Below are 14,986 nucleotides of genomic sequence, written 5' to 3'. Positions count from 1 at the left end.
CCAGTACACATGCAAGTGTAGGATCATTATTCTATGGGTGACACCTACCAGATTTTGCGTCAAAATTTGACTTGTTGAGACAATCACAGGAATTTCAATTTGTTCATTCGGAATGTTGGAAAAAATGAAGATGTCATGTTCAAATGGTTTTAATACTGATTTGCTGGTGATAATTAAGCCTGTTCTATTGATTTTAAGTTAAAATGCTGTTTAACTACAACATACTCAGAATAGTAGCAAATATTGTGAAATATTCTCAGGTTACAGGCTCATTTGAGGAACTTAGAGAATCAGAAAGATCATGGCGAAGCATCATCCTGATCTGATTATGTACAGAAAGCAACCAGGGATTGCAATTGGACAGTTGTGTGAGAAGTGCGATGGTAAGTGTGTGATATGTGATTCACTTGTGCGTCCTTGCACACTTGTGCATGTCTACGATGAATGCAATTATGGATCTTTCCAGGGCCGTTGTGTGGTTTGCGGAGGCGTGGTTACTTGAAAGAGTGTACTCAGCTGGGGAAAGACCAGGATGGTTGTCCGAAGATTGTCAATCTGGGGAGTGCCAAAACTGATCTCTTCTATGAGCAAAGAAATACGGGTTCAAGAAAAGATGAAATGGGGTAATTTTTCTCTCTTTCCCACTGCCTGATATCTACCATTACTCATGTACTATACAATTGTGAAGAGTTCTATTAGTTAAACAAATCTTATGTATTGAGTATGTTGTTGTAGACAGTACAAAATACCTGACAAACACCAATTCAAGTTAGGCTTTTATTTGAGGGATTAATTTGATTTTGATTAGCTTCCATCTGGGTTTTGAGATTTTAACTTTGGACACAAAATTGTGAATTGTCAAAAAAAAAAAATTCTTTTGAGATATTGTTTTGATGTTATATTTTATTATTGTTGTTGTTATTTTTTTTTATTGTTGGTATATTTAATTTCATATCAATTTGAACCCTACTCATTACTCCTCAAGGTTTTGGCTAATTGCATCTTTGCCGTCAAAATCACTTGTATTAAGCACTACTAAAGAAGAGTGGAACTTATTGGGGTTTCCAATAAGCAGAATCCATGTTCCCTATCAGTCATTATTATCATGTTCTTGTGTAACTTCTGGTCCTCACACCTAATTATTAATTGATATTTAGTCAGTATTTGACAATCAGTAATCTTGACTTGCAATCACATCCACGCAATCGCCACCTAGTTTTAGGTTTAGGTACCAAATTAGACTCCAAAATGGATTCAGGTCGGTCTGCATTTGAGATTTTTGATACATGGGTCAGGTTACAGTATTTGGAAGGGGTTAGGCATTGGTTCTGCCCGACTCGAAAGTCGGTCTCTGATACAATCCATCGACTAGGCTAAGGTCAACCTGAGTGGACTAGGGTCTATATACTATCCTAGGGATAATGTTCTTGTGTAACTTCTGGTTCTCAGACCTAATTATTAATTCATATTTAGTCAAAGTATTTGTCCAATTTTGTTCTGGATGTCAAATTAGTAATCTTGACTTGCAGTTATGTTCTAAGGAATATTCTATAATCACTTAAATTGCATTGATTGTAGACATTTGCAAGTAACTCTTCAGTTTTTAATTGGTTTACTATTTAAATAAAATATTGGTGTTTGAAATCTTTAATTGATGCTCCTTAGTTGTGCCCATTAGCGCCTAATTTTCAAAGGATAAGACAAGAAATTCAATGCTCCAATGCGCCTCCATTAGTGCCTCATTTCAAAGAATAAGACACGAAAATCAATGTCATTAGTGATAAGTGTTTTTTTCTATGTAGGTGTGTCTGGTTGCCAAGGAACATCTATGCATTGTCACCAATTCGTTCACCATCATGTATAGTTATAGGATAAGTAGTATGGTGGTGAGGTGGTTGTCATTTAAAATTTCGTTTTGGAGGAATGTTTCGGTTAAGGAAAAAAACAAAATATTTACCGAAATGAAACTGACTTAAAATATTTAAAATCAGTATTTAGTGCTAAATATACTTAAATGTATTTGTTTCAGGTTATAAAATGATTCTTCTTCACATTTATGTTGACTCAGGGAGTATCCCCACAATTCTAAGACTAAGTCTCCTTAGCGGCACGGGACCGATCACCCCATTAGACAGGTAATCTACAGGTTGCACTCAGTTTCAAACTCACAACTAAGAAGAGCAAACTCGGTACTACGTCTTACCGCCAAGCCACACCCGTGATGGGTATTCTTCACATTTTATGAACTGATAAATCTGCCCTTTATTTTTTGAGATGTTATATTGTTCTTTAAGGTATCAAGGTCAAGGTGAATTTTGGGGAGAACAAAATCAAGGGTACTTGCCTAGAGTTTGAAGATGAGGACATTTTTGTTAGTCTTTTAGAAAGGAATAATGATGAATGCATGTGGTGTTGATATGCAGTTGGGTGCACGGCTAACATGGCGAGGTGATAGAACCACACATATTTTTCTTGTGTATCCCGTTGAAAGTAATCTATAGTTTTGTGCCCTTTACACGTCAGGCGCATAATAAGACCCTGTGCATTCATCACGACTCAGTTCCAAAATGTATGCAATATTTCAAATGTCCCTTGTAAGTTGGTGGGAAAAGGATTAATTAAGTGACGACAAAGAAGAAAGAAAAATTATAGAAATGGTCTTAATTCTAAAAGGTTTTATTGGCATTGTGAAGGGTTTTCAAGGTGAATTAATTATATTTTAATGGTATAAAGAGTTTATGATAAAAGGATAATTGAATAGGTTTTAGATGAGGTTATAGAGGATTCTTGATGGACATAAAATAGAAAATAAAATATTAAAAAGAAAAAGATGTAGGGTTAACCTTGAAATCGCTGCCATGATTTTCATGCCATCAAAAAATTTAATTCCCCAACTTTTAAGCAAGAAAAGTAGAAACCCTTACTTTAAAAAAAATCATTCTTTTTAATGCTTAGAAGGAAAAAAAAAAAAAAAAGTTTTGATTTCAGACATTTCGTAACAGAATGTTAAACATCATTTTTTATTGACTTATTGAAATATTTCTCATATTTTAATGTTTAGAAGAAAAAAAAAATACATAATTTGTGATTGACTTTTTGAATTATAGATATTTTTATTTTTTGCTAGGCAAATGAGTGGACTAATTAGTAGGTGAAGACAGGTTTTTGAACTCAGTTATGGTATCAATATTCAAGAGACTTTTTATTTTTCTTTTTAATTTGGTGTCTATACTCAGACTTCAACCCACTTTGCAAGTCGACACCTTCTTCAATTAACTTTCGTTTTCAAGTTATATAATTATGTTACCACACATTGAATGATGTAAAATATGTTCATTATCGGCATGATCATATCTAATTATAAGTTTTAAAATTTCTGATGTTATAAAAAAATTGTTGATTTATAAATTTATGACTGATACCTCTGTTCTCCCTCTTTAGTTCTTGATTGGATTCCGAACTATTTTTAGTTAAGAATTCGATTAAGGACCAATTGAAGGAAACAATGAGCTTGAGTTTTTGTCTCTTGTTTCTACCACAAAGATAATGGATCTAAGATCCAACCTCACAATGATAGAGTTGCTTGGGATTTTCTAATTAGAATAAAATTTGGGTTTTTATGTTAGAATTCCCATGGATTTAAGTCCTTTAACTTATTAAAACAAAGAAAGAAGAAAATAAATTAAAAACTCACCAAGTTGAAAAAGTCTTCAAATCACATTTGAATTAATGAGAAATCCTTGAAAAAAATCTTCGAAAGGTGAGGCACAAAGAGAGTCCCCTCCCCCACCCCTACGGTTTTTCAACCCCTTATCTAAGAACTCTTTCATCTATTTAAAGAGTTAGAATATTTAGAAATTACAATTAACTCCCTCATTTTTCAAATTCCTGACTCTCTCTACTTACAAAATTATGAGAAAATTACCAATGCCTCTTTACTCCCAAATCTTCCAAATTATCCTAACAATTTCTATTAAAAATTGCAAATCAACCACAAATTATGATAAAACATTTTTACCCTATAAAATAATACCCTCTCAGTATTAGCCCGCCAGAGTGAAGCTCAAGGGCTAGCACCAAAAGCTTTCATAGAATCATCTTGATTGCATAAATCAAACTTTCTTAGATTGGATTAACCTTCTTCGTGTCTTCTCATGCTAATTGACAAGTGCTAGGGAATCAATTTTACCCTATAATGACTTCAACGGAGTCAATTTTAAATCAAGTATCCAAAAGTAGCTTTTAGATTCAATGGCCAAAATTCAAAAAAGTACTTGAACACTCATTTTTGGTGTGCAGATCAAAAGAGTTGGGGAAAGAGTCATTTAGTTAAGAGTAGGGATTTAGAACAGCATTTTGTACCTAACCAAGGTCAAGTGGCATCCCATTTTATGACACGTGGCATTTTTAGTGACCCACAATTCATATGGATACGTGGTCCATCCCTTGGTGAATCTACACATAAAAGATCAATTTGATCGGTGATGTGCATCCATTGAGGATATCATTGTCTTAAGAATGATTTCTAATAGTTGGATTTAAACTCTTTTACAAGAGCTTAGATCTAGTAGAAACAAGTTATCAAACACTATGATTTTTGGTACCTTGGTTCACCAGGGATAGATCACATATCTATACCGTCAGTAAGTCCCCAAAAATGTCATATGGCATAAGATGGGAGTGCCACCTGACCTTGGCTTGGTATGGGATACCGTTTTGGATCCCTACTCTTTAGTTAATGGAGCCAATGACATGCATGGTTTCGTATTTGAGATTGAGACAATCGACCTGGCTATGGTATAATTTGTAAACAAGACGAGATATCATGGCAAAGATTCCGTTCTTTCTCCTTCAATTTCTTCTTCCTCTATTTCTTCATTTTGGCTCGCACACGTGTAAAACACTTTCGTCTCGTAGAGATATTGAAATGAGTCATATTAGCATCGTTCATGATCAACGTGAAAGAGGTTGCATGTTTAAGAGCAATCAACATTGAAAAAAATCTACATGAATACTTGCCCCAATTCTTAATTACCCTACATACATACATATATATATATATGGGTGGGGTTCCTACGACACACGTTGCGACACCGTATTTGTCTTATATGGGCAAAAAGATTTGGAATGGACTGATTTTTTGTGAGGATGATCTCTGTGATGAGGGGATCATCCTTGCAAAAAATGATCCCATTCCAAAACTTCTAACCCCATCAAAATTGATTTACAAAAATTGGACGGTCTAAAATTTTTCAACTTGTAAACATGGGGCTAGAAGTTTCATAATGAGCTGATTTTTGGCAAGGATGATCTCCTCACCATAGAGATCATCCTCACAAAAAATCAGCCCATTCCAAACATTTTGGCCCATATAAGACAAAATACTATGTCGCAATGTGTGTCGTAGGAGCCCCACCCATATATATATTTGATTTATTGAAGATTTAATCTGTCTCTTGATAGGATCAAATTTGATTTGACATATAAAATTAAACTAAAAACATATATTTAAATAAAATACATAATGTAGTTTACATATTGTTTGGTGCCCTATCAAATTGGGACAGGTTTGATCCAGAACTAGTTCAAAATAGCTTATAAAATCAGTTATTTATTGGAACTCAAATCCAAAATATCATATTAGAGCAAATCAGATTTCGAGAATGATCCGATCCATCACCTACAAGAAATACATAATTTGAAGATTCTAATATAACACACACTAATTACTAAATCACACACAACACGGGCATCGCGGCCATCTCCAGCTTCAGGGTGGGTTCTTCCCACCTCTCCCACAGTTAGCCCCTTTGTTGCTCGGATCATGACATTTGCTTGCCGATGGGTCATTGTAGTCGTTAGTGCTCGTTTTAAGAGACCTCTCTATTACCATTTCCTTCCCTACATTCAAAATAAGAAGATCATAATTATATATATTTATATTTTATATTATATAATTTTCTTTCTAAGTTGTTGTAATAAAATTCAAAATTTTGAATCAAGTCCGATCCCCTAGTTTGATCAAATAATGATCTTAACTTATCCATACACTCGACTTCTCTCCTTCAGAGATTCTCAACGGCATTAGTCTTTAAAGTTGATTCAAATATCCATTGACTTGAGTCAATATGAAAACTCGAGTAGAGAAGTCTGACAACTTTTAAAACTATGGCGGGGAAGTTCTGTTAACGTGTGTCCCAAGGGCATATATTAAGATGCATTTAAAACACCTTTAAAAAAATAATCAGTAATTTTAGTAGGATTTTTTTTTTTTTTTAAGGGTATTTTAGGTAGTACACAAATTTTAGAAAGCTTCTATTGCCGGACCAACTTTTGCTGACATCACCCTAAGATGTGTCATAGTTCGTTGTTGATTTATCTATGAATTGGAGTGGTGTTAGCAAAAGTTGGGGGTGGAAATAGAATATCTCTTATGTTTTTTTTATTTTTATTTTTATTTTTGTCGATAAAGGATTGGAGCCTGAGGATATCATTGCTCGCCATCCTTGTTTAGGCTTTAGTGCCACTGCACGCACTACAAGGCGATAGCGGAAGGGATGAGGGCCCACATATGAATGAGAATCCAACGGTGTTCTCCTCTCCACCGTTTTGATTATACCACGTGTAGGATCCACAATGCAACTTAAATACATTACTTTTTGTCTATGTAAACCCGGAGGCGAAACGATACCGAGACCCAGCATTTCGTAACGCTGGGCAAAGGCCAAGGGGTAATGAAATCAACGGAGGAGATGAAATCATGAGATACTAAACTCCTTTTTGTACGGTTGATATTTAAAGTTATAAAACAATATATATTGAAAGAAAAGTATTTATCACCTGAGAGTGAAACGATGTTCCCTGCAAAACATATTATCGCAAACACGACGAAGAATAACCACCAAACCCGAACAACCCTCATCTCTCTCTCTCTCTCTCTCTCTAGCTATCTATCAATCTCTCTGTATAGAGATGATATGATGTGGGAAACAAAGGGACACCATTGTGGGTATTTATAGGGAAAAGTTGTGTGAATTGGACTCGTGGTAGTGGAGATTAGAAGATAGATTGGACTGTCTAGTAACGTAGGTCACCCACGCCACGTCTCTTATTTCATTGTGCTGGAGAAATTAATTTCAAGTTTGCAATTATTATTTGTTGCATTTTTAGTTTTGGGTGGTACTATTGTGACTACTACTAGTAACGTGGGTTTGCAGATATCCACTTCATTTACTATTTTCTAAATATCAATATCAATAGTGATTTCCATCTGTATCTCTCTGCCTTCCACATTAGTGACATGTAGGACCTACATTTTTAAATGTCATCATCATTATCTTCGTTTATTTTTTTTTTTAATCTAATTATAATAAATAATAAATACGAAAATATTAATATTTACTCTTTTGAGATGAAGTGGAACAAGGGAGAAGATTCTAGAGCAAGGAAAATATCCAATGACTTCAAAAGAGTTGAATAAAGAGTCGTGGGAAGTGAAAATTTCATGTACAACTTTGTAAGTCACTTTTGTCCCCCCCCCCCCCCCCCCCCCGATATACATATTAAGATGACAAAACCCTCCCCATATATATATATATATTAGAATGATAAAATGCTAATAATTTTTTTTTTCTATGCGGCTTAAAAGTTTTGGATTGAACTGATTTTTGTGAGAATGATCTCTATGGTGAGAAAATCATCATCACTAAAAATCAATCGAATTTGAAATTTCTAAGTCCATCAAAAGTGATTTATAAAATTTTGATGAAAATTTGACGGTTCACAATTTTAAAATAATTTTGATGAGTTTAGAAGTTTTAGATTGAGCTGATTTTAGTGAGGATGATCTCCTCATCATAGAGATCATCCTCACAAAAAATCAGCTCAATCCAAAATTTTGAACTGACATAGGACAAACGTTTTGGTAGCGTTTTGTTATCTAAGATTATCAGTCGAGTGACTCCAATACATATAAGGGGTATTCAACTCATAATCTTATTCTTACAAATGTCTCACAACACATTTATCCATGTGACTTAAAAGTTTTGGATTTGATTGATATTTTGTGAGGATGATCTTTATGATGAGGAGATCTTCTTCACTAAAAATCAGTCGAATCTGAAACTTCTTAGTCCATTAAAAGTGATTTTAGAATTGTGAACCATCGATTGTTTATTAGAAATTTGTAAACCACTTTTGATGGACTTAAAATTTTCATATTCAACTAATTTTTCGTGATGATGATCTTCTCACCATAGAGATCATTCTCACAAAAAATCAACCCAACCCGAAACTTTTAAGTCACATAAGACAAAACGTTTTGTGAGAATAAGATTGTGAGCCAAACATATATATAATAAGAAAAAAAAAAATTTTAATTGGTCCAAAAATAATGGTTTGAACATTATTTGATCCATACATAATAAGGGCTCGAACATTTATAGCCCTACAATACTAATGATATTTAGAATCTTTATTTGGTATTCCATGGAATTGGGCAGCCACAAACTTTAGATCTTTTCTTTGTATACCACAACTTATACTTTTATACACGGGTCCATTAATCCACTATTGTTTTTCTTCTCCAGGGAGTTTATGTGGTGCATATATTTTCTTTCCCTCTTAATAATACTCAAATAATGAAATTAAATGAATTTTAAACATGTGAATTGGAACTAATGCTATATTATTCACAACAAGCTTATCAATATTAAAAGAATAAAAATAAATAAAAAGATGTACTCCATTGTACTTCATTGTACTTCAAATGACTTTTAAGTACCCTGAGAAGGCATGGTTTCAAGTTTCACCCAAGATTGAGATGACTCGTCCAAGTCATCTCTGTATCGTTCATGAACAAGACAAATAGACATGGAATTTCAACTGTGTCATATATCATTGGATAGGCGAGATGACTCGGATGAGATATGATTTTATAGCTAAACATCTTCTGATCTAACTTATTTTTATAAAAAAACAAGTTATAATTATATTCATATATATAAATAGGGAAATGACGACATCCAAGACCTCATGAGGACATTAATATTGTCTAACACTTTTTTTTTTCACAATACCTCTCTTCCTTTTGTCTTTTAGTGAAAAAATAAATGTGTATTTGTCTTTTACAATATAAATATAAATACTATGAGCATTTAAGTATTTTGAATTATATTTTTTTTTGTAGGAAATGTTTTGGTAATCAATACATTTATTAATGGCATAATAAATGTATTTATTGTGTAAAAGACTAACATGTCCTTGTCTTTTTTTACTAAAAAACAAAATTAGGAGGGGTATTATTGAAAAAAAAATGAGTTGGACAATACTAACGTCTCCATGCAAACTTCAATACTTAATTCTCCTTGAATTATAACGAATAAAAAGATTATTTTTTTCTTGTGTCTAGGGTAAGGACTAGAGTTTATTTATCAATCATGATTTCTTTACACCAAGAACTAAAGAGGGGAAAAAAAGGACGTGAAGAAGATAAAAAAGATATTCAAAAAGTAAAATGAGGAGAGATTAGGAGAAAAGAAGAACACTAGGAGATCATTGATTAAGTGAGACCATGGGACAAATACTTGGTGAGCGTAGCGAGGGAGAGAGCAAAAAAGAGGGCACAATGATATGTGAGTAAGAGCAAAAAATCTTATCCATTAACAAAGAGAGATCGTGAATGCCTTTGTTTGTTATCAATGTGCTATTAAGATTGGGGTTACATAAATATGGATTTGAATCATACTACAGTAGATTCTGAGTTGATCTGATGTTCTAGAGGATTGTATCCTTGTCGGATTAAATCTTTTTTAGGATCACAAAAATCTCACGCATAGAAAATGGATCAAAGTAATTCGATGATGATTAGAATATATATTTCATATTAATATACATATTTATCTAAATATAAATATATAGGGGAATGCTAACATTCAAGACCTCATGGGGACGTTAGCATTATTCAAAACTTTTTTTCCAATAATACCCCTCTTAATTTTATCTTTTAATGTAAAAGATAAGGGCATGATAGTCTTTTACACAATAAATACATTTATTATGTCATTAATAAATATATTGATTGTATTGGCATTAATTGTCAAAGCAGTTACTACAAAAAAAAATTAATTCAAAACACTTAAATGTTTTATCATTTATTATGTAAACAAGCATTTATAGTCTAAATGACCAATACACCCTTATCTTTTAGGGAATACTAACGCCACCTCATGGGGTGTTAGAATTCTCCAACACTTTATTTTTTCAATAATATCTCTATTCATTTTATTTTTTAATAAAAAAAAATAGGGGTATAGTGATCTTTTACATAATAAATACTTGTTTGCATTGATTGTCAAATCATTTATTGCAAGAAGACATTTAATTTTAAAGATTAAATGCCCTTGACATTATTATGAAAGAGACAAATATTAATTAAATAAATAAACATTTATTATGTAAAATGATTAATATACCCTTATCTTTTTTTTTTTTACTAAATGACAAAATGGATAGGGATATTATTAGATATAAAAAAAGTGCTGGAGAATGCTAACATCTTCATGAGGTCTTGAATATTAGTATTCCACCAACAAGTATTAGGCGTAATGGTTAGAGAGCCTCCTTCTAAAAAATGAGAGATCTTAAGCTCAAGCCCTCTCGTTGGCCAGCCATAGAGGTTTATCTGAGCTTACTTGATATGTGCGGTTTGTTGGGGTATTACATGTATTTAGGGGGATTTGGGAGAGATAAAGCCAGTTGCCTCACTTCTTTTGTTTGGCCTGCTAGTCCAGACACTCCGACATTTTGTGTACATTGCGGTTGGTTTCAAAAGATATTATAGAACTTTATGAATTATAATATGTACAACCTCTTGTATACTTGTGACATCCCATGGATCATGATCAAGAGATTGAGGAAAACATTCTCCAAGAATTTTTTTTTATAGGTTGAAAACTAGGGTAATTAAGTTATTCATCGATATAAAAGAATAAGGTCAAAAGGGCAACCATCATTTTGAAAATAAAGGGATATCTGAAATTAGGGGTGGCAATGGGTCAAGTCGGGTCATGTTCGTGTCGTGTTAAGGTAAGGGTATTATGAAAATTTACCAAACCCAACCCATATATAACATATTTAATAAATTCTAATCTTTATTAAAACTAATAACTTCCTTGTCGACCATTAAAAATAAATTAGCATTACTTAAAATAAAGTTACCAACCATAAACTAAGTTCAATGGTGAATGATAACTTTCTTTTTAATCTTTTGTTGTTTTTTTTCAAGGTTCATATAATTTTGTCCCTAACAATCATGTGACTTTAGTTCATGCTTTTAGATGTCATAATTAAGGTGATGTGGTCGGAAAACTTTCCTTACTAGAAGAAAAGTATTTTTTTATTATTATTATGAATCACCATATTAAGAATCAAACATTATGTGACTCTAGATTTCAATGAAAAAAAAAGATTAAAAATTAAAAATATATAAATAACTTAGTAAGGAAAGTGTAGTTACTTTACCAAGCTAAAAACTTAACTATTAATTATTTGAAAAATATTTTAAAACCCTCTATATTTTGTGGAATTTGAAGAAAAATGTATTATGAAAAAATTATAGAAAATTCTATTTAAAAAAATGGGTAATTTAAAAAATTCTTAAATAATTGTTGATGTATTTAAAATTACACATAAATGATAGAATAATAAAACATGTCAAAACGGATTAAGCGAGTTGTGCCCCTAACCCAAACCTGACCTATTTAATGATCGTGTTAGACGGTTCACATTAACATGACCCAAACCTAAGTAGGCTTGACTCAATCCCACTAATTCCGTGTCATGTTCGGGGGTCAAGTTAAGATTGCCACCCCTATCTTAAATATTCTCCAATTTGATAAATCACACAAAATATTAAGGGGGAGATCATAGGGGCATATCATCATATTAAAAACATAGGTGAGATATTTCAAATATTCACCAAAGTGAAGGGAGGAGTATCTAAATCACCTACAAATGTAGAGGGTGCGGGAAAATTAGAGTAAAAGGTGGGTTGGGAGCAACACGGTCAAAGATGTATCTAAATCATAAGGGTTATTTCAAATAATCACCAAAACACAAGGATATCTACGTAAATAAAAAACATTGAGTGGGGACAACTGCCCCCACTAGCCTCTTCCTAACTTCGCCCCTAAAATCAACTATCTAAATTTATCCTTGAGATAAATATTTATAAGATATGTATAAATCTAAAGCTTTGGATTTCTTATTTACACAATCGTAATCATGAGTTTTCTATTTTTTTTTACGCAAAACTACTAAAAGAAGGTTAATTTTTAATTAATTATAAAAAAGTAATAAAGTTTTAAAAATTACAAAAAACAATTTAATTCATTGAACTGTCCAACATTTTTTTTTTTTTTAAATCATTGGGTTGTCCAGTATTTTACATTTTACGAAGTATTTTAACTAACCACATAAGGGGCTATGAGCTTAGTGACCCAATCCTTCTGTTAAAGATGTCACTCACCCTTTCGAACCTCGTTTGGTGCTTTCGGAGTGAATCCTTCTCCAATCCCCGCTCTCAAAATGTGAGAACCCGCTTTCAAAATGTTGAAATCCTCTCACATAAAGGATCTCATTTCATCTATCATATTAAGTATTTTTTATTTCTTAAATAACTATTAGTCATGTATGTCCTAAAAAAAATATTATAATGAATTACTACAAAGTATTATAATTAGAAATAACAATACTGTAATGACTAAAAAACTAAAATATTTCTGTAATTATAGAATTAATTTAAATCCTTCAAAGTAGAAGGAATTTCAATCATTAAAACATGTATTGCTTATTTAATTAGTAATAATTATATTGATCAAAAATTGTTTTATTGTAACTAATTGGATGTGGTGAGTATCATGGTATAACATTAATATAGTCAAGCTATATAAATAATACAAAAAATACAAATAAGCAATGGATGTAGGACTAGTGAAAATAGAACAACTATGAACCATGGTGGAGTTATGTAAAGAATCTATTAGAAAAATATATTTATTTTATTGAAAGTTAATAATTCTAAATTGTAAAAGATGTGTTTTTTACAAGAGAAAGTATATAATGATTGATTAATTAAAGCAAATGAAATATACAATAGTAAAATTGATATTTGAATATATTATATATAACTTAATACATAATGTTTTAAAAGCACTCTACATCTTAAGATATTTTCAACTAGGCATTTTCTCATTCCTGCTCTCGTTCTTGCACCCGCACCCGCACCCATTATGCGCTTTGGTCAATAATGTTATGAGAATTATAGAAAAACACTTTATTTACTAACTTGGTAAGATTTGAAATCTTCTAAAAGTAGTTGAGCTAAAACAGAATATCAAAATGGCAATCCAACACCATAACCTTCTAGATTTCATGGAAAACTCATATTCAAAAAATAAATAAATATTATAAAAGTTTATGAATAATAATTTCATTTAAAAAATAAATAATAATAATTACCATTGAAAGAATACAAAAAATGTAGTTTTAGAACACTCGTGAAATCCCATGGATCATGATCACAGTGATTGAGAAATGAGAACAATCTCCAACAAAAGGTCAATTCTATGATAGTTTGATGAAGAAATGGGTGCTACTAAGAATCTACTTGTTAACTACAAACAAGTAGCGGAAATCTTCCACCCAAATCGTGAGTTGAAGGATGAAAAATGCATTGAAATTGGGAGGTTAGGGTTTCAAAGTGGCAAGAAATAATAAGGAAATCAATATAATTTGCATAATTTCACACATTTTATTGAATCAGCCGACATAGTTGATCCAGATCTAATCCGAACTGACCCGATCCATTGAGATAGCCCTTGGTGCATGTAGGTGTGCATAGTGGATTGGATAAATCCGAGAATCGAACCAATTCAAGCCTTTTGGATTGGATTGGTTCAGATTGAGCATGGTTTGGTTCGAGTGCAGATTGTAAAAAAAAAATTTGATTGATTTGGTTCAGTTTCGAATTAGGGGTATAATAGATCCGAACCAATTTTTATATCTGTTATAATATATATATTTAAAAATAAAATTATTTCTTAGTTTCGTTCATCTATTCTCTATTTTTCTCTTCTTCAAGTCTAAAGAAAACCTAGTCGTCGTTCATCTCCTTCACTCACCTCACCACTCGCCACCTCGTCAAAAAACGAAGAAGTAACCCATCTCTCTCTCTCTCAACTGTGTTAGTGTTAGAGGTAACTCATCAAAGTCTTCAACTTCATCTCCTCTATTTTTTTCTAACAAAAACTCATAAAAAAATGTACCCCTTTACTTTTAATCACAAAGCAACAAGCAACATTTAATTTTAAGAATGACTTTAATCTTCAACCATCCCTTATAAAGTAAGTGTTAAATGATCTTTATTTTCTAATGTTTTCATGATTTTTATTTTTAATGTGTTATGCACGATGCTTTATTTATGTTGAAATGATAAGTATGTTGATATTTTGTTTATACGTATTATGTGTTACACGTGATGTTTTATTTAATATTTATTTTACTTAGCTTTAAGTTTTAACTATTGAAAATAATAAGTATAAGAATCGAGAATAATTGGTTTAATTCTATAGGGTAATTGAATTGATTCAATTTTAGATTTATAAAATCGATCATATTCAATTCGATTCCAATTTTATCAAAATCTGAATCAATCCGAACCATATGCACGCCTAGGTGCATGTATCAAAATTCTGAAGTACGTCACCCTTTAGAACCGCTTTGAATAAACCCTCACCACCTTTTTTTTAATTTTTTAATTTTTTAATTTTTAATTTTTAATTTTATAATTCAAAAAATTGACACGTGTTCAATTATAAGACTTGGCGTTGAATCCCATCTTAGAAATTGGGAACCTGTACTCCACGTGTGCGTCTATTCGTTTTTAATTCTTAGGAGCCGAGATTCTCTACAACTCTTCCAATTTCAG

The 14,986-nt window shown here is 31.9% G+C and overlaps 1 long non-coding RNA gene and 1 pseudogene across 1 annotated transcript; both read left to right on the top strand.

Moving 5' to 3' along the window:
• Positions 1 to 263: 263 nt before the first annotated feature.
• On the top strand, positions 264 to 617 carry LOC147386300 (PHD finger-like domain-containing protein 5A pseudogene; annotated as a pseudogene).
• Positions 618 to 959: 342 nt separating this feature from the next.
• Positions 960 to 2,320, top strand: LOC147386299 (uncharacterized). The gene is made up of 2 exons (XR_015171685.1): positions 960 to 1,886; positions 2,069 to 2,320. It is a non-coding gene; the product is annotated as an uncharacterized LOC147386299 (long non-coding RNA).
• The last annotated feature ends 12,666 nt before the right edge of the window (positions 2,321 to 14,986 follow it).

This window comes from Akebia trifoliata, chromosome 14 (assembly GCF_017979445.1).
Source record: "Akebia trifoliata isolate Shusen 1 chromosome 14, ASM1797944v1, whole genome shotgun sequence".
NCBI lineage: Eukaryota > Viridiplantae > Streptophyta > Magnoliopsida > Ranunculales > Lardizabalaceae > Akebia > Akebia trifoliata.
Note: the sequence above shows the minus strand (reverse complement) of the source record. Positions and strands in the feature narration are given on the sequence as shown.